The sequence below is a fragment of the Conger conger genome, chromosome 1 (assembly GCF_963514075.1).
Source record: "Conger conger chromosome 1, fConCon1.1, whole genome shotgun sequence".
In the NCBI taxonomy this organism is placed as follows: domain Eukaryota; kingdom Metazoa; phylum Chordata; class Actinopteri; order Anguilliformes; family Congridae; genus Conger; species Conger conger.
The window spans coordinates 83,994,922-84,013,659 of record NC_083760.1 but is presented as its reverse complement, the minus strand read 5'-3'; the positions used below and the strand labels follow the sequence as shown (position 1 = coordinate 84,013,659).

General features: G+C 41.9%; 1 long non-coding RNA gene across 4 annotated transcripts; it reads right to left on the bottom strand.

Annotated features, from left to right (window-relative positions):
* Positions 1-489: 489 nt before the first annotated feature.
* On the bottom strand, positions 490-17,405 carry LOC133121353 (uncharacterized). Of its 4 annotated transcripts, XR_009707999.1 has the most exons (5): positions 17,239-17,405; positions 16,965-17,083; positions 5,425-5,995; positions 2,175-2,471; positions 490-670 (listed from the first exon to the last, which is right to left on the bottom strand). It is a non-coding gene; the product is annotated as an uncharacterized LOC133121353 (long non-coding RNA). The 4 variants fall into 4 exon arrangements; XR_009707996.1 differs by having other exon boundaries at positions 633-2,471; XR_009707997.1 differs by lacking the exons at positions 490-670; positions 2,175-2,471; positions 5,425-5,995; positions 17,239-17,405 and adding exons at positions 9,209-9,397; positions 12,351-12,921 and having other exon boundaries at positions 16,965-17,173.
* Positions 17,406-18,738: the final 1,333 nt, after the last annotated feature.

Sequence of the window (18,738 nt, the reverse complement as noted above, 5' to 3'; positions counted from 1 at the left end):
TACAATAGTTGCAATAATCTGCTGAGAGAGTGTTTCTCATATTTCACAATATTTTTGACATGATTCTATTCTTAAATCCTTCACCTTCAACTTTCAATAAAATTTTGTACCGGCTGAGATTAGTGTATATTCAATAATTCAATATGAACATACACCTTACTCTGAACAAAGTTAGTAGCATTTCTAAATTATGATCTGAATCAAAAAGGACTTTGGTCTCTATTGACAACAAAACAAGGAAAAGTGACTTTTCCTACCTTTTCTTCTTGTCAAGGAGAGAGACACACTCACGTCTGGGTGAAGAGAGGTGTTTTATATGGCAGGACAACATCATTAACACTCATGTAAATATATGCTCATTTATATAAATAAAAAAGACTGATGACTATGGGCACGAGGCCAAATGTATGTGTTACTTCTGGGTGTTCTTTATTTGAGATTAATGAGACGGGTGCGTGGGGGTTGAACCCAAAATGCACGACTCAGAAACAAAATATAAAGTCCCCTCAGGGCTTTATTCGGGACGAATCCCAGGAGCGTAGTCAAAACAAGCAAAGTCCATACACATAGATCCAGCCAATAAAACAATAAATAAACCGAAAACACGGTGCCGGGGGAAGAGGCGAACTCGTAGTCGGTAGACGTGCAGGGAGGTCCGGTAGCAGGAGAGCTGTCAGCGGGGCAGAAGTACGGGCGGGCGGCAGGCAGGGTCGTAGTCGAGGGCGATGCGGAAGTCGAAACCATAAACAAAACAGCGAGGCAAAGGTACAAAAGCAGTAGGCGAGGACGTAGTCAAACACAAGCGATGGTCAACGAAACCGAAATCAATAAACAGTGATCGAAAAACATGCTTGATCTTAACGTGAAATGAATGGGCTATAATGCTCAAACGTTGCCTTGACGTACAAGAGGCAGACAATTTTGCAAAGAACCGAAGTGCGACTGGGCTATAAATGCGGGTGTAGACAGGTGTAGACAGGTTAGAGAGCAGCAAGGAAATGGAAAACAGGTGCGATGGATGACAAGTTTAACAAGGTAATTAGTAATCGTTAGTAATAAACCTATCCTGCCCTAGCATTAGTAAATTAGTAAATGACATGCACGAGAAACGTAAGGAAACATAAACACCTGATTAGTATGTTAGCATTACCCAATGCTGATCTAGCATTAGTAGATTTTAGTAAATAGACAAACGAAACAATTAGGGTGTGAGTGACAGAAAGGGAGAGAGAGAAAGCCGGAATGCAAGGTTTGCGGAAAGACGTGTGTATCAATGTGTATCAGGGTGTATGTTTAAACAACAACCAGTTCGCGTAGCGATAAACATAAATCAAAACATAACATTAAACGAACTAAGACGATAACCACTCAACATAACAAGGTAAAAATAATCGTAACGAAAACATAACTAGACATGACAAGACAATTTATCGGAACAAGAAATAAACTAAACAACATGACGAATCTAGACTAACATAATACATGATAGGACAATACGTGACTAAGACAAAATGATTAAACATAAAACAAGGCAAGACAGACCTGAAACGTGACAATTAACCCCTTAAGCCTCATTTTCTATTTGTATAGATAGATGGATAAAAATTCTAGTATCTATGTTTGGTATAGGCTCTCTCGAAAAACCCATGGAACCCATGTACCACCCTCTCGGACCAGTATTTGTAACGTAGTTGCACCTAAAATGCGTTACCCCCATCCGTGTGAAAGAAAATTCAGTTCAACTTCAGCTCATCAAAGAATCGACTCCGGGCATGTTATTGAACTGATGATTAAAAGGCATTTTAGCTAATGGCATTTTGTTTGTAACAGTGTATAATTTCTTTGGCGTGCATAAAACAACACAGCATTTTTTTGCCTGCACAACAAAACTGGAGAATTTTCAATACATTGCACTTCGGCAAAAACAGTTCTTGACTTGAATTTATGCCCAAAAAATGTTGATGATTTGCAACAAAAAATATCTTTTGAAACATAGAAATATATAAATCAAATTGTGTTAAGTTTTGAAAACGGTATGTGCAAAAAGTGCTGCAGATAGAGTTTTGCTGGTGGTTGTGTTTGAGTGAGATAAGAATTCTTGAATTTTTAAAGATGTTTTCATTGAATTTGTGTGGGTGACCCTATGCTCAGTATGTGCACTATCTGCCCCCTACCTGGGAGTGGGCGGAGGCTGACCGAGCGGGAGAAGCTCTGGTTGAGGAGCTCCAGCCTCATCTCAAATGTGACAGTCCAATTGTGTGGGTCACTCTGCTTCAGCACCATCTCGCTCACTACCTCATAATGTTCTCCCCCTTCTTTCAGGACCATAGTGGTGTTGCTCCAGTTGGTGATGTCACTTCCTGTCTTGGTTCTCCACAGCACAGTGGGCTGAGGGAAGCCCAGGGTGGAGAGGATGAGGATGACGCTGTCGCAGGTGGTCTGGATGGCAAGCTCAGGTTCCTCATATGCAGCTGAGCAGAGAACAAACACCCACAAATAAGTCGGAGGCATTAGCCGTAGCAAGTCCAGACAAATATGTAAATGTATACTCTATTCCTAAAAGAATCACATGCCATTATAGCACATTGAAAGTGAAAGCATTTGCTGAACTGATCGATTAAAAATCCTGGGATGCAAATTTGAGACAGGGAAAGTCAGTCATCTATACGCATTAAAAGGCATATGATGCAGGATTTATTTCCTTGGTTTGCTGCTGTGTTCACAATCAAAAACAAATTTCCTCCCCAACTCTACACCACCAGGTTGACAAAGCTCACCCACCAATAAAATAACTGGATATTTTAACTGTCAGTAGCATCATATTGCAGACTACTGGAATCATGTCACTTTCAAAAGTACAAACTGTGAAGCAGTTGCGCGTATGTCAAAATGCACAACAGATATTTCCAAACGCAAAAACTCCCAATTCGCTGTCATATGCACAAAAGCTACAGGGTGGCTTAGATTTAGTTTAGTTGGGATGGAACATTCCACATTCGCCACTGCTAGGACCCATTTGGTTTCAGCCTGCTCTTGCCTGCCGCACTGCCAAATTATGTGACCTAAACAGGCATACCCACAAAAGCATCAATTCATTCATTGTTAATATTATTTTTATTTTTTTCACCTTTACATAGTATTGTTTTTTTTTCTATTAGAGCAAATGTCTCTAACATTACAACTGCGGCCTAACAGCCAACCCCCAAGGCAACAAAAGCACACAACCTCCACCACCACCACCACCACCTCTGTGCCTGCCTCAATCTCTGTGCCTGCCCCTGTTTCTCCTCTTTCTCTCCCAACACAGACGCTGATGTTTCTCAACTCAAGCTCTCCCAGCAGGAGGGCAGCTAAAGGGAACTGTGGCACAGCCCAAGACTGGATTAAGTCCTATCTCTCTGCCTGGTCCTCCCAGGTCAACTGGGCTGGTCATTCCCTTGTTACAGGAGTTCCCCAGGGCTCAGTCCTCAGTCCCCCCCTCCCCATTCTCCATCTACACCAGATCCCTTGACCCTGTTAGCTGTGCTCATGGCAAGTCATACCACTGTTATGCTGATGACACTCAACTCTTTCTCTCCTTTCCCCCCAACTGACACACAGTCACACCTATATCTCCACCTGCCTGAGAGACATCCAGATCTGGATGGACAGCCACCATCTAAAGCTCAACCCAGGTAAGACAGAGCTAATCTTCATCCCTGCTCTAACCTCCCCCTTCTCAGATTTTTCCATTTCGCTAGGGGACACCACAGTGACCTCATCCCCCAGTTCAAGGAACCTCGGAGTGGTGATGGACAACAAGCAGTGCAATTCTAGGTCACGACTGCTGTCTGTTCTGGCCAGGTCAGGACAGCAGAGTCTTTGACCATTTCCAAGCGCAGACTGAAAACTCACCTCTTCAGGCTGCACCTTTTCCTCCCTACCCCACTGCTATAATTAGTGTGTACCATAGGTTATAGCACTTATGTATGATTATTTTAATATTCAGGGTGGTCAAGCTATTGAGAAAACATAGAAACAAGTACCATCACATATGTACACATACAATTTTTTTCTTGACGCCACAATTTTTTATAATTAAACAATTTGGATGTGGCTGAACTGCACAGTCAGTTTTTATTTAAGCTATTTTTATACACTTTGGTTTCACCTTGGAGAAATAACAGTACCTTTTTTTATATAGTGGGCTCCAGAACTAATGGCACCCTTAATAAAAATTAAGAAAAAAGGCTGCATAAAAACAACACCGTGTTTTTGTTATCGTGTTGTGAAAAAATATTTGCCCCCATCCTTTCCTCTGTGATTGCATATTTGTCACACGGAATGGTTTCAGATATTTAGCCAAAATGTAATATTAGACAATGGGAACCTGAGTAAACAAAAACGAAATCACTTTTACTATTTAATTAATTTAACGACAAAAGACACCCATATCACCCCTGTGAAAAATTAATTTCCCCCTTAATCTTAGTAACTGGTTGCACCACCCTAAGCAGCAATAGCTGCAATCATATGCTTCCTATAATATGATATAAATAATTAATTTCTAAAAGACCAATTCAGAAACATATAAACTGAAGTGAGAATTAGTTCATCCACAAACCGACATGGAGGAATCAAGATTTACCAGTGAACAATGATTTAATACTTTAGAACAATTAATAGTGTAAGCTCGATTCATGAACAACAGCTCTGACTGCATATTTATTTCATGTTGCCCTGGTTACAATGTAATTTGATCATGTACTACTGTATGTACTGTATATAACACTGAAGCCAAACAACAAAGGCTGTTTACAAACAACTTTTAACTGCTCAGGGAAATCAAATGCTGGATAACCAAAGCATGTCCTCTAGCTTAATGAAAGTAAGACTGATGTGCTATTGTTTGTCACCACAGACTCTCCCTGTTCATTAAAACACATGCAAGGAATCTGAGTGTGATTTCTGACTCTGCCTTCTGCTTTGACACACACAGATCAATGCAGTTGTTGAATGCAGCTTCTTCCACCTCAGAAACATTGAATCAAGCCAATCCTATCAGCCAAAGACTGACAGGTGGATACTGTCATTATACATTGGCGTCAGTCAGTCCTCCCAACTTCCCCTACAACTGGTTCAAGACGCAGCTGCCAGGCTTTTAACAGGCACCTGAAAGAGTGACCATATCGCTCATGTACTTGCATCTCTCCACTGTCAAATTGTCTGGTCCCTCCCTACCTCTCTGACCTCCTTTTCTGACACTCCAGCTCCAGATTGCTCAGATCCTCTACCCAACTACTCTTGTAAGTTCCACGTTTGTGGCGTAAACTGAAAGGAGATCTAGCCTTTTCAGTGGCTGCCCCGAAGCTGTGGAACGCTCCGTCACTCCATGTCAGAACTGCCTCCACTATTCCAACACTTAAATCCCATCTGAAGACCCACCTCTTTTCTCTGGCTTTTGGAGACTATGTTGTTGTGTCCTTGTCTCTGTTTTTGTATGATGTAAATTGTCTGTAAAGAAAAAGTCAGGAAAAACAGTTCAGTTTCAGTTGGGCAGCCTTGTCTTAGCACTATTGTACTTGTATAGTGCTATGTGTGCAATGTGCAGGGCTAATTCAATCTGCAATCCATTTGCAGTTTTAATACATAGTCCTCTGTAGGTTTCCCCTCCCAGCATCACCCAGCCAAATCCCCGGGGTCACATTTGGCTCCCTTAGTCCGCATAAAAATATCCTGGATCCGGAATGTCCTCTCGGGCGTCGTCTGCCCCATCCAGAGCTCTGTCCATCACTCTCTCGGAGTCCTCACGCAGGTCCTTGATGGCAGACTTCAGTAGGCTGTACGAAGCCATGAAGGAGACGCCCCCTGAGATGATGTTGCCCAGCACCGGGATCCGACTCTCCAGCAGACCCGACAGGACCTGCTGGCCCAATGCCACCTGGGACAGCATGCCCTCCACAGTCTGCATTGAGAGCTCCCTGCCGGAGGTGGAGCGCACCTCTCCGTAGAGCTCCTGCAGAAGGGTGAGAGTGCAGTCAGAGGTGCCGTCGGTGGAGGAGACGGGAAACAATAAGCAAAGGACACTATGAACACTGTAAAACTCCACACTAACCAAATGACGGAATTTAGCGAGGGCCGAAGGGGTTTGCATGCTTGTCCTTCTGGTGTTGCTGGAAGAATATTAGTAGGATTAAATAATAATGAGAGTCTAGATCAGCTAATGAATAAACCACGTTACAAAGACAGTAGTACCGCTCTGCCTTCCGCTCTTTACTGGTCTGGGCTGACCAAGAATCTCCACAATAGGGTCAACACATTTACCTTCGTTATCTGACTACATTTAAGATATAATTTAGAAATTTGGGTTTGAAACATACGCAAACCTCGGGAGTGATTACACTCGACTTACATGCGCTACCATTACTCAATATATGCTCCCGGGGATTAGCATTATTGCTGAAATCTCAGTTTGGCAGAGAACTCAGAGGCTGAGAGTGTAGCCAACACAATACATGGAATATACTGCCATGATAGTTGCGAGCCCAGGTCGGCGTGCATTTACAGGGCTCCTTAGAGTTAACTTGACAGGAACCGGAGTAGAAACGCCCATGGGTTCCCTTCGCACCAAATTACAAGATGGATGCTCCACCAACCCTTTGTATGGGCCGAACTTGACTGCCTTTCCCAGCTTGGAAACAACCACGAAAGTACCAAGCCGCTGATCAGTCGGTCATTGGCCAATATTTGCCCCTGAGTATTCAGTTGTAATTTAGGCTGAAAAGGTACAAGATGAATTAGAGTCATGGAGATCACGCAAGTTACAAACAAAATAGTTTATTCACAGACAGGTAGGTGATTAGCTTTAGAATACCAATAGTCAATTACAAAATACACAAATTAAGAATAGAGATAGAGTAAATAATCATACCTAGCCTGCTTTGGCTACACACAAACACAGAGTATAGAATATGCCGTGTGGGAAGTCGAATGAGATCTTCCATTGCTACACATACATAGAACGTGCTGTGTGGCAAGTCGAATGCAATCTCCCCAGATTGGTCTGTCTCCCCCTGTCTTTGGTATGAAATGTATCTCATCCGATTCCTTGAATCATATGCTTCCTATAATATGATATAAATAATAAATGTGGACAAATTCAAATTCATAATATTTCGAATGTTGTCGAAATATCAGTTTGGAAAAGGTCACAAAGCTATTTCTAAGGCTCTAGGCCACCGAAGCACAGTAGTACCAAATGGAGAACACTTGGAACAGTGGTAAATCTTCCAAGGAGTGACCAGCCTGCCAAAATGACTGATAACTCATCCAGGTAGTCACAAATGATCCAAGAACACCCAAAGACCTGCAGGCCTGTCTAGTCTCAGCTAATATTATTATTCTTGACTATACTGTAAAGAAAAGAGACTGGGCAAAGGGATTCATGAGAGACTAGCCAGGTGGGAAGCACAGCTTACCAAGAGAGGCATCAATTCTCATCTCACTATTGCACAAAAAGCCCCTGGATGATCCCAAAGCATTTTGGGATAATGTTCTCTGGACAGACCAGTTAAAAGTGGAACTTTTTGAATGATACGTGTTGTTTGGTGTAAAGCTAATACAGCATTTCACAGTAAGAACATCATGCCAAAAGTAAAAAATGGTGAAAGTACTGTGATGGTGTGTGGATGTTTTGCTGCCCTTAACAGTCTGAAACCATTCAGTGTGACAAATATGCGATAAAAAAAGGAAATCAGAAAGGAGGCAAATACTTTTTCACTGTATATGTTCTGTTCAATCATATACTTTCATTTCAATACATTTACTCTCACGTTTCAAAGTTTTTATTAAGTAATCTCATTTTTTTATGAAAACCATAAACAGATTATTGGCACCCCTAACAATTATTGTAAATAAAATCAACAAAATGAAATTGGTAATACAATTTTGCTTCATTTAGTTATCTCAGTCTGACGGAACTCCAGAGTTATTGGCACCCTCGATGAATATTCACAAAAAACTCACAAAATTCACAAACAAAAACTGTAAAATAAAAAATGTTTACTAACATAAGTTTTATTTTCCAACATGTGTAAAGCAGTGTGCTTTATTAATCATTCAATGGAATCAAACAAATTAAAACTTTTTTTAATCCCACAATTATTGGCACCTCTGGTTTAATACGGCAAACTCCCCTATCTTTTCCGATAATTTTAGAGAACACGGGGACTTTTGACCATTCCTCCATGCAGAACATTTCAGAATCATTGATATTCTTGGGATACCCCCCTCTGAAACTGAGATGGCCATTGCAGAACATGGTCATTGCTTTTACTTGACCATTTCTATGTGAATTCTGATGTATATTTGGAATCATTATCCTGCTGGACAATCAGCCTATGACCAAGTCTCAAATTCCTGGCAGAGGCAACCAGATTTTCTGCCAAGGGTTCCTGATACTTTGTTGAATTCATTGTGTCATTGATCTTAAATAGTGACAATTAACCCCTTAAGCCTCATTTTCTATTTGTATAGATAGATGGATAAAAATTCTAGTATCTATGTTTGGTATAGGCTCTCTCGAAAAACCCATGGAACCCATGTACCACCCTCTCGGACCAGTATTTGTAACGTAGTTGCACCTAAAATGCGTTACCCCCATCCGTGTGAAAGAAAATTCAGTTCAACTTCAGCTCATCAAAGAATCGACTCCGGGCATGTTATTGAACTGATGATTAAAAGGCATTTTAGCTAATGGCATTTTGTTTGTAACAGTGTATAATTTCTTTGGCGTGCATAAAACAACACAGCATTTTTTTGCCTGCACAACAAAACTGGAGAATTTTCAATACATTGCACTTCGGCAAAAACAGTTCTTGACTTGAATTTATGCCAAAAAAATGTTGATGATTTGCAACAAAAAATATCTTTTGAAACATAGAAATATATAAATCAAATTGTGTTAAGTTTTGAAAACGGTACGTTAACATGTGCAAAAAGTGCTGCAGATAGAGTTTTGCTGGTGGTTGTGTTTGAGTGAGATAAGAATTCTTGAATTTTTAAAGATGTTTTCATTGAATTTGTGTGGGTGACCCTTTGCTCAGTATGTGCACTATCTGCCCCCTACCTGGGAGTGGGCGGAGGCTGACCGAGCGGGAGAAGCTCTGGTTGAGGAGCTCCAGCCTCATCTCAAATGTGACAGTCCAATTGTGTGGGTCACTCTGCACCATCTCGCTCACTACCTCATAATGTTCTCCCCCTTCTTTCAGGACCATAGTGGTGTTGCTCCAGTTGGTGATGTCACTTCCTGTCTTGGTTCTCCACAGCACAGTGGGCTGAGGGAAGCCCAGGGTGGAGAGGATGAGGATGACGCTGTCGCAGGTGGTCTGGATGGCAAGCTCAGGTTCCTCATATGCAGCTGAGCAGAGAACAAACACCCACAAATAAGTCGGAGGCATTAGCCGTAGCAAGTCCAGACAAATATGTAAATGTATACTCTATTCCTAAAAGAATCACATGCCATTATACCACATTGAAAGTGAAAGCATTTGCTGAACTGATCGATTAAAAATCCTGGGATGCAAATTTGAGACAGGGAAAGTCAGTCATCTATACGCATTAAAAGGCATATGATGCAGGATTTATTTCCTTGGTTTGCTGCTGTGTTCACAATCAAAAACAAATTTCCTCCCCAACTCTACACCACCAGGTTGACAAAGCTCACCCACCAATAAAATAACTGGATATTTTAACTGTCAGTAGCATCATATTGCAGACTACTGGAATCATGTCACTTTCAAAAGTACAAACTGTGAAGCAGTTGCGCGTATGTCAAAATGCACAACAGATATTTCCAAACGCAAAAACTCCCAATTCGCTGTCATATGCACAAAAGCTACAGGGTGGCTTAGATTTAGTTTAGTTGGGATGGAACATTCCACATTCGCCACTGCTAGGACCCATTTGGTTTCAGCCTGCTCTTGCCTGCCGCACTGCCAAATTATGTGACCTAAACAGGCATACCCACAAAAGCATCAATTCATTCATTGTTAATATTATTTTTATTTTTTTCACCTTTACATAGTATTGTTTTTTTTTCTATTAGAGCAAATGTCTCTAACATTACAACTGCGGCCTAACAGCCAACCCCCAAGGCAACAAAAGCACACAACCTCCACCACCACCACCACCACCTCTGTGCCTGCCTCAATCTCTGTGCCTGCCCCTGTTTCTCCTCTTTCTCTCCCAACACAGACGCTGATGTTTCTCAACTCAAGCTCTCCCAGCAGGAGGGCAGCTAAAGGGAACTGTGGCACAGCCCAAGACTGGATTAAGTCCTATCTCTCTGCCTGGTCCTCCCAGGTCAACTGGGCTGGTCATTCCCTTGTTACAGGAGTTCCCCAGGGCTCAGTCCTCAGTCCCCCCCTCCCCATTCTCCATCTACACCAGATCCCTTGACCCTGTTAGCTGTGCCCATGGCAAGTCATACCACTGTTATGCTGATGACACTCAACTCTTTCTCTCCTTTCCCCCCAACTGACACACAGTCACACCTATATCTCCACCTGCCTGAGAGACATCCAGATCTGGATGGACAGCCACCATCTAAAGCTCAACCCAGGTAAGACAGAGCTAATCTTCATCCCTGCTCTAACCTCCCCCTTCTCAGATTTTTCCATTTCGCTAGGGGACACCACAGTGACCTCATCCCCCAGATCAAGGAACCTCGGAGTGGTGATGGACAACAAGCAGTGCAATTCTAGGTCACGACTGCTGTCTGTTCTGGCCAGGTCAGGACAGCAGAGTCTTTGACCATTTCCAAGCGCAGACTGAAAACTCACCTCTTCAGGCTGCACCTTTTCCTCCCTACCCCACTGCTATAATTAGTGTGTACCATAGGTTATAGCACTTATGTATGATTATTTTAATATTCAGGGTGGTCAAGCTATTGAGAAAACATAGAAACAAGTACCATCACATATGTACACATACAATTTTTTTCTTGACGCCACAATTTTTTATAATTAAACAATTTGGATGTGGCTGAACTGCACAGTCAGTTTTTATTTAAGCTATTTTTATACACTTTGGTTTCACCTTGGAGAAATAACAGTACCTTTTTTTATATAGTGGGCTCCAGAACTAATGGCACCCTTAATAAAAATTAAGAAAAAAGGCTGCATAAAAACAACACCGTGTTTTTGTTATCGTGTTGTGAAAAAATATTTGCCCCCATCCTTTCCTCTGTGATTGCATATTTGTCACACGGAATGGTTTCAGATATTTAGCCAAAATGTAATATTAGACAATGGGAACCTGAGTAAACAAAAACGAAAACACTTTTACTATTTAATTAATTTAACGACAAAAGACACCCATATCACCCCTGTGAAAAATTAATTTCCCCCTTAATCTTAGTAACTGGTTGCACCACCCTAAGCAGCAATAGCTGCAATCATATGCTTCCTATAATATGATATAAATAATTAATTTCTAAAAGACCAATTCAGAAACATATAAACTGAAGTGAGAATTAGTTCATCCACAAACCGACATGGAGGAATCAAGATTTACCAGTGAACAATGATTTAATACTTTAGAACAATTAATAGTGTAAGCTCGATTCATGAACAACAGCTCTGACTGCATATTTATTTCATGTTGCCCTGGTTACAATGTAATTTGATCATGTACTACTGTATGTACTGTATATAACACTGAAGCCAAACAACAAAGGCTGTTTACAAACAACTTTTAACTGCTCAGGGAAATCAAATGCTGGATAACCAAAGCATGTCCTCTAGCTTAATGAAAGTAAGACTGATGTGCTATTGTTTGTCACCACAGACTCTCCCTGTTCATTAAAACACATGCAAGGAATCTGAGTGTGATTTCTGACTCTGCCTTCTGCTTTGACACACACAGATCAATGCAGTTGTTGAATGCAGCTTCTTCCACCTCAGAAACATTGAATCAAGCCAATCCTATCAGCCAAAGACTGACAGGTGGATACTGTCATTATACATTGGCGTCAGTCAGTCCTCCCAACTTCCCCTACAACTGGTTCAAGACGCAGCTGCCAGGCTTTTAACAGGCACCTGAAAGAGTGACCATATCGCTCATGTACTTCCATCTCTCCACTGTCAAATTGTCTGGTCCCTCCCTACCTCTCTGACCTCCTTTTCTGACACTCCAGCTCCAGATTGCTCAGATCCTCTACCCAACTACTCTTGTAAGTTCCACGTTTGTGGCGTAAACTGAAAGGAGATCTAGCCTTTTCAGTGGCTGCCCCGAAGCTGTGGAACGCTCCGTCACTCCATGTCAGAACTGCCTCCACTATTCCAACACTTAAATCCCATCTGAAGACCCACCTCTTTTCTCTGGCTTTTGGAGACTATGTTGTTGTGTCCTTGTCTCTGTTTTTGTATGATGTAAATTGTCTGTAAAGAAAAAGTCAGGAAAAACAGTTCAGTTTCAGTTGGGCAGCCTTGTCTTAGCACTATTGTACTTGTATAGTGCTATGTGTGCAATGTGCAGGGCTAATTCAATCTGCAATCCATTTGCAGTTTTAATACATAGTCCTCTGTAGGTTTCCCCTCCCAGCATCACCCAGCCAAATCCCCGGGGTCACATTTGGCTCCCTTAGTCCGCATAAAAATATCCTGGATCCGGAATGTCCTCTCGGGCGTCGTCTGCCCCATCCAGAGCTCTGTCCATCACTCTCTCGGCGTCCTCACGCAGGTCCTTGATGGCAGACTTCAGTAGGCTGTACGAAGCCATGAAGGAGACGCCCCCTGAGATGATGTTGCCCAGCACCGGGATCCGACTCTCCAGCAGACCCGACAGGACCTGCTGGCCCAATGCCACCTGGGACAGCATGCCCTACACAGTCTGCATTGAGAGCTCCCTGCCGGAGGTGGAGCGCACCTCTCCGTAGAGCTCCTGCAGAAGGGTGAGAGTGCAGTCAGAGGTGCCGTCGGTGGAGGAGACGGGAAACAATAAGCAAAGGACACTATGAACACTGTAAAACTCCACACTAACCAAATGACGGAATTTAGCGAGGGCCGAAGGGGTTTGCATGCTTGTCCTTCTGGTGTTGCTGGAAGAATATTAGTAGGATTAAATAATAATGAGAGTCTAGATCAGCTAATGAATAAACCACGTTACAAAGACAGTAGTACCGCTCTGCCTTCCGCTCTTTACTGGTCTGGGCTGACCAAGAATCTCCACAATAGGGTCAACACATTTACCTTCGTTATCTGACTACATTTAAGATATAATTTAGAAATTTGGGTTTGAAACATACGCAAACCTCGGGAGTGATTACACTCGACTTACATGCGCTACCATTACTCAATATATGCTCCCGGGGATTAGCATTATTGCTGAAATCTCAGTTTGGCAGAGAACTCAGAGGCTGAGAGTGTAGCCAACACAATACATGGAATATACTGCCATGATAGTTGCGAGCCCAGGTCGGCGTGCATTTACAGGGCTCCTTAGAGTTAACTTGACAGGAACCGGAGTAGAAACGCCCATGGGTTCCCTTCGCACCAAATTACAAGATGGATGCTCCACCAACCCTTTGTATGGGCCGAACTTGACTGCCTTTCCCAGCTTGGAAACAACCACGAAAGTACCAAGCCGCTGATCAGTCGGTCATTGGCCAATATTTGCCCCTGAGTATTCAGTTGTAATTTAGGCTGAAAAGGTACAAGATGAATTAGAGTCATGGAGATCACGCAAGTTACAAACAAAATAGTTTATTCACAGACAGGTAGGTGATTAGCTTTAGAATACCAATAGTCAATTACAAAATACACAAATTAAGAATAGAGATAGAGTAAATAATCATACCTAGCCTGCTTTGGCTACACACAAACACAGAGTATAGAATATGCCGTGTGGGAAGTCGAATGAGATCTTCCATTGCTACACATACATAGAACGTGCTGTGTGGCAAGTCGAATGCAATCTCCCCAGATTGGTCTGTCTCCCTTGCTTTTATGCCAAATCATATGTTTGGACCAGGCGGCAGTGCCATAAATCAACCTGGAGGGGTGATCAAATCTGGAATTTAGACCCCCACCTTGGGGGTTGTTAAGTAGGGAAAATGAGATGATTACCAAGAGAGGACATGCAGGTTTTCCCTTGAGTTACTGAAACTATGGTTAACTCCATTTGGTATGAAATGTATCTCATCCGATTCCTTGAATCATATGCTTCCTATAATATGATATAAATAATAAATGTGGACAAATTCAAATTCATAATATTTCGAATGTTGTCGAAATATCAGTTTGGAAAAGGTCACAAAGCTATTTCTAAGGCTCTAGGCCACCGAAGCACAGTAGTACCAAATGGAGAACACTTGGAACAGTGGTAAATCTTCCAAGGAGTGACCAGCCTGCCAAAATGACTGATAACTCATCCAGGTAGTCACAAATGATCCAAGAACACCCAAAGACCTGCAGGCCTGTCTAGTCTCAGCTAATATTATTATTCTTGACTATACTGTAAAGAAAAGAGACTGGGCAAAGGGATTCATGAGAGACTAGCCAGGTGGGAAGCACAGCTTACCAAGAGAGGCATCAATTCTCATCTCACTATTGCACAAAAAGCCCCTGGATGATCCCAAAGCATTTTGGGATAATGTTCTATGGACAGACCAGTTAAAAGTGGAACTTTTTGAATGATACGTGTTGTTTGGTGTAAAGCTAATACAGCATTTCACAGTAAGAACATCATGCCAAAAGTAAAAAATGGTGAAAGTACTGTGATGGTGTGTGGATGTTTTGCTGCCCTTAACAGTCTGAAACCATTCAGTGTGACAAATATGCGATAAAAAAAGGAAATCAGAAAGGAGGCAAATACTTTTTCACTGTATATGTTCTGTTCAATCATATACTTTCATTTCAATACATTTACTCTCACGTTTCAAAGTTTTTATTAAGTAATCTCATTTTTTTATGAAAACCATAAACAGATTAGGCGGCACGGATGGTGCAGTGGGTAGCACTGCCGCCTCACAGCAAGGAGGTCCTGGGTTCGAATCCCCGTCGGCCGGGGCCTCTCTGTGCGGAGTTTGCATGTTCTCCCCGTGTCTGCGTGGGTTTCCTCCGGGTACTCCGGTTTCCTCCCACAGTCCAAAGACATGCATGTTAGGCTGATTGGAGAGTCTAAATTGCCCGTAGGTATGAGTGTATGAGTGTATGAGTGTGTGAGTGAATGGTGTGTGTGCCCTGCGATGGACTGGCGACCTGTCCAGGGTGTATTCCTGCCTTTCGCCCAATGTATGCTGGGATAGGCTCCAGCCCCCCTGCGACCCTGTTCAGGATAAGCGGGTTCAGATAATGGATGGATGGATGGATAAACAGATTATTGGCACCCCTAACAATTATTGTAAATAAAATCAACAAAATGAAATTGGTAATACAATTTTGCTTCATTTAGTTATCTCAGTCTGACGGAACTCCAGAGTTATTGGCACCCTCGATGAATATTCACAAAAAACTCACAAAATTCACAAACAAAAACTGTAAAATAAAAAATGTTTACTAACATAAGTTTTATTTTCCAACATGTGTAAAGCAGTGTGCTTTATTAATCATTCAATGGAATCAAACAAATTAAAACTTTTTTTAATCCCACAATTATTGGCACCCCTGGTTTAATACGGCAAACTCCCCTATCTTTTCCGATAATTTTAGAGAACACGGGGACTTTTGACCATTCCTCCATGCAGAACATTTCAGAATCATTGATATTCTTGGGATACCCCTATCTGAAACTGAGATGGCCATTGCAGAACATGGTCATTGCTTTTACTTGACCATTTCTATGTGAATTCTGATGTATATTTGGAATCATTATCCTGCTGGACAATCAGCCTATCACCAAGTCTCAAATTCCTGGCAGAGGCAACCAGATTTTCTGCCAAGGGTTCCTGATACTTTGTTGAATTCATTGTGTCATTGATCTTAAATAGTGCCCCTGGACCACTGGCAGTATAACATCTCCAAAACATCAACGGCCAACTGCAGGGTTCCCACACCTTCATAAACATCCAATTCACCAATGACTTTCAAGGATCAATAGCCTACAATTCAAGGATCCTTCGCAGCATAGTTTGAGAGACAACAATTAAAAAGAGGCTTGAATGTGTGCCTGCACAGGTCTTGCCTATATTCCAGTTGCCTTAGCAACGACAAAATAACATGCGAGTCTTGCCAAATTCCGAAGACGTCCTAAGAGGCTTTGCATTTAGACACTTCCAATAGAAACAGGGCAGTTTTAGATCCCGTTTCCATTGAATATTTATGGCCCGCTGTAAGTAAGTTAATGGGGGCGGTGCAATAGATTTCTTTCAGTCCGATTGCTGCATATTAGTGCTCATTGAACAAAAGTACTGGACTACGTAATAGGTCAGGCACGAAGTTGGCAAAAGCGAGCTGCCTATCGATATTGCGAGGCTCAGTATGTAGGCCATGTTTGTAAATTGTCTATGCAGGTTAATTACCTTAGGGGGCAGGGATGGCGCACAACCGTCAATGATGCGGAATAACAATAATAATAATAATCATCATAATAATAATAAAAATATGCGCAATTAACGAATGTCAACTAGTTAAAGTTATCTGCCAATTCGCGAATTACAGTAACTATCATGAGTTAGTTTATTGTAAGATACTTCCTCCAACAATACGCCATACCAATACTACCATTTGTTGGATAACACGTAGCCTTCTATTTCGTTTCTGAATCTGTCAACCTGTCAGTGTCAACATCGTAAACAGCTTGGTAAGCTTTCTGCACGATGTGAAAGCCATATCTCGCTGTATGAACTTAAACATCTAGCGAGCCAACTTGCTAGTGGTACATAACTTATATGCTGACTCATAGAAAGGCAGCACTAAAGTTTAACGTGCTAATTAATGTATGATTGAACCCCTTAAGTCATATTGAAGAAGAAGAACTCTCTTTACCTTTCCGTGTTCAGAATGTGATGGTTACCGCTACACTTTATTCCCCCGAAATGCAGATTCATAACCACAGTTCCGGCAACAAATAAGCACTTGTAATGAAAAAAAGATCTCCGCGTCTTCTGAAACAGATAACAGGGCAGCCAATCAAATACACCCGGTGGACTTTGGTTTTAACGGAGTATTTTCACGACCATCAGCCTGAGCACAAGCACCTCCTCGCATGCACTAGTCTATATAACATATGTATAGGAGTTGCGAGGTAGCCTTCACTTACGGTCTTTAGCCGATCTACCTGAGGGTATGATCAGTTAACCAGTGATACAGGATTGTCTTGAAGTGAAGACCGTGATAAAAATAGCGACTTGCGCCGAAAAGCATGATGAAGAGGGATTGGTTATATGAATTATGATTGAGGCAAGGCAACCATAGACAGATGGTCTATGAAGGCAACTGGGCGTCATCAAAATCGCACTGTGATGACGTCCTTAAAAACATACGTGAAAACGAATTTAAAGCTTTATTACTTGCACAGCTTCAATTTAAAACTTTCGAACTTTCCATACTAACCGGTCCATTGCCGACTTTTGCGTAGCTCCGTGAAATTGGCAAATGTTGCTGGCCACAATTGGAGACTTCCAGTTCACATTTATCAAAATAAAAGTTCAGTGAATACATGAACTGTAATTTTATCATTTCTCTTTTTAAAATGAATACAGTTGGATATAATTTTGATGTATTTGCAGAGAATATAAAACTGTGCACTCATTTCTCTAAAAAAGTGTGCCACCAGTTGTTGCCGCATTTCACGTGTGGCAAAAACATGCATTGTTATACACAATCAGTTCACAACCAGTTAATTTGCAAAGCTAATTACAAAAAAACTATACATTGTTACCAATTAAAAGTGGGTATACATTTAAGCCATAAACCCATATATTTAATGTTGAACACTCTTTTCTGTGAAATCATGTTCCTTGCCATTGTTGCTGTGTTTCCAGTGTGGTATGGGCATACAATGCTATTGACTGTCAGTTGCCAACCAGCTCATTTGCATAGCTCCATCCATCCATCCATCCATCCATCCATCCATTATCTGAACCCGCTTATCCTGAACAGGGTCACAGGGGGGCTGGAGCCTATCTGAAAGGCAGGAATACACCCTGGACAGGTCGCCAGTCCATCGCAGGGCACACACACCATTCACTCGCACACTCATACCTACGGACAATTTAGACTCTCCAATCAGCCTAACTTGCATGTCTTTGGACTGTGGGAGGAAACCGGAGTACCCGGAGGAAACCCACGCAGACACGGGGAGAACATGCAAACTCCACACAGAGAGGCCCCGGCCGACGGGGATTCGAACCCAGGACCTCCCACTGCACCATCTGTGCCGCCCCAGCTCATAACTCAAAACCTGTAAATTGTTTCTAAATGAAAGGGATATACATTTACTCTAGAGAACCATATCTTTATTATTCTACAGTAATTTCCATGAAATCATGTTCCCAGCAATTGTTGCTGTGTTTCCAGTGTGGTATGGGCATGCAATGCTATTGACTGTCAGTTGCCACCCAGCTCATTTGCAAGGCTGATAACTCAAAAACTATCAATTGTTACCAAATGAAAGGGGGTACACATTTACTAGCTGAACTCATATCTTTAAGATTGTATAGTATTTTTGGTGGAATCATGTTCACAGCAATTGCTAATATGGGTCTGTAGAGTAAATGTATACCCGCTTTCATTAGGTAAGAACATGATGTTTTGTAAC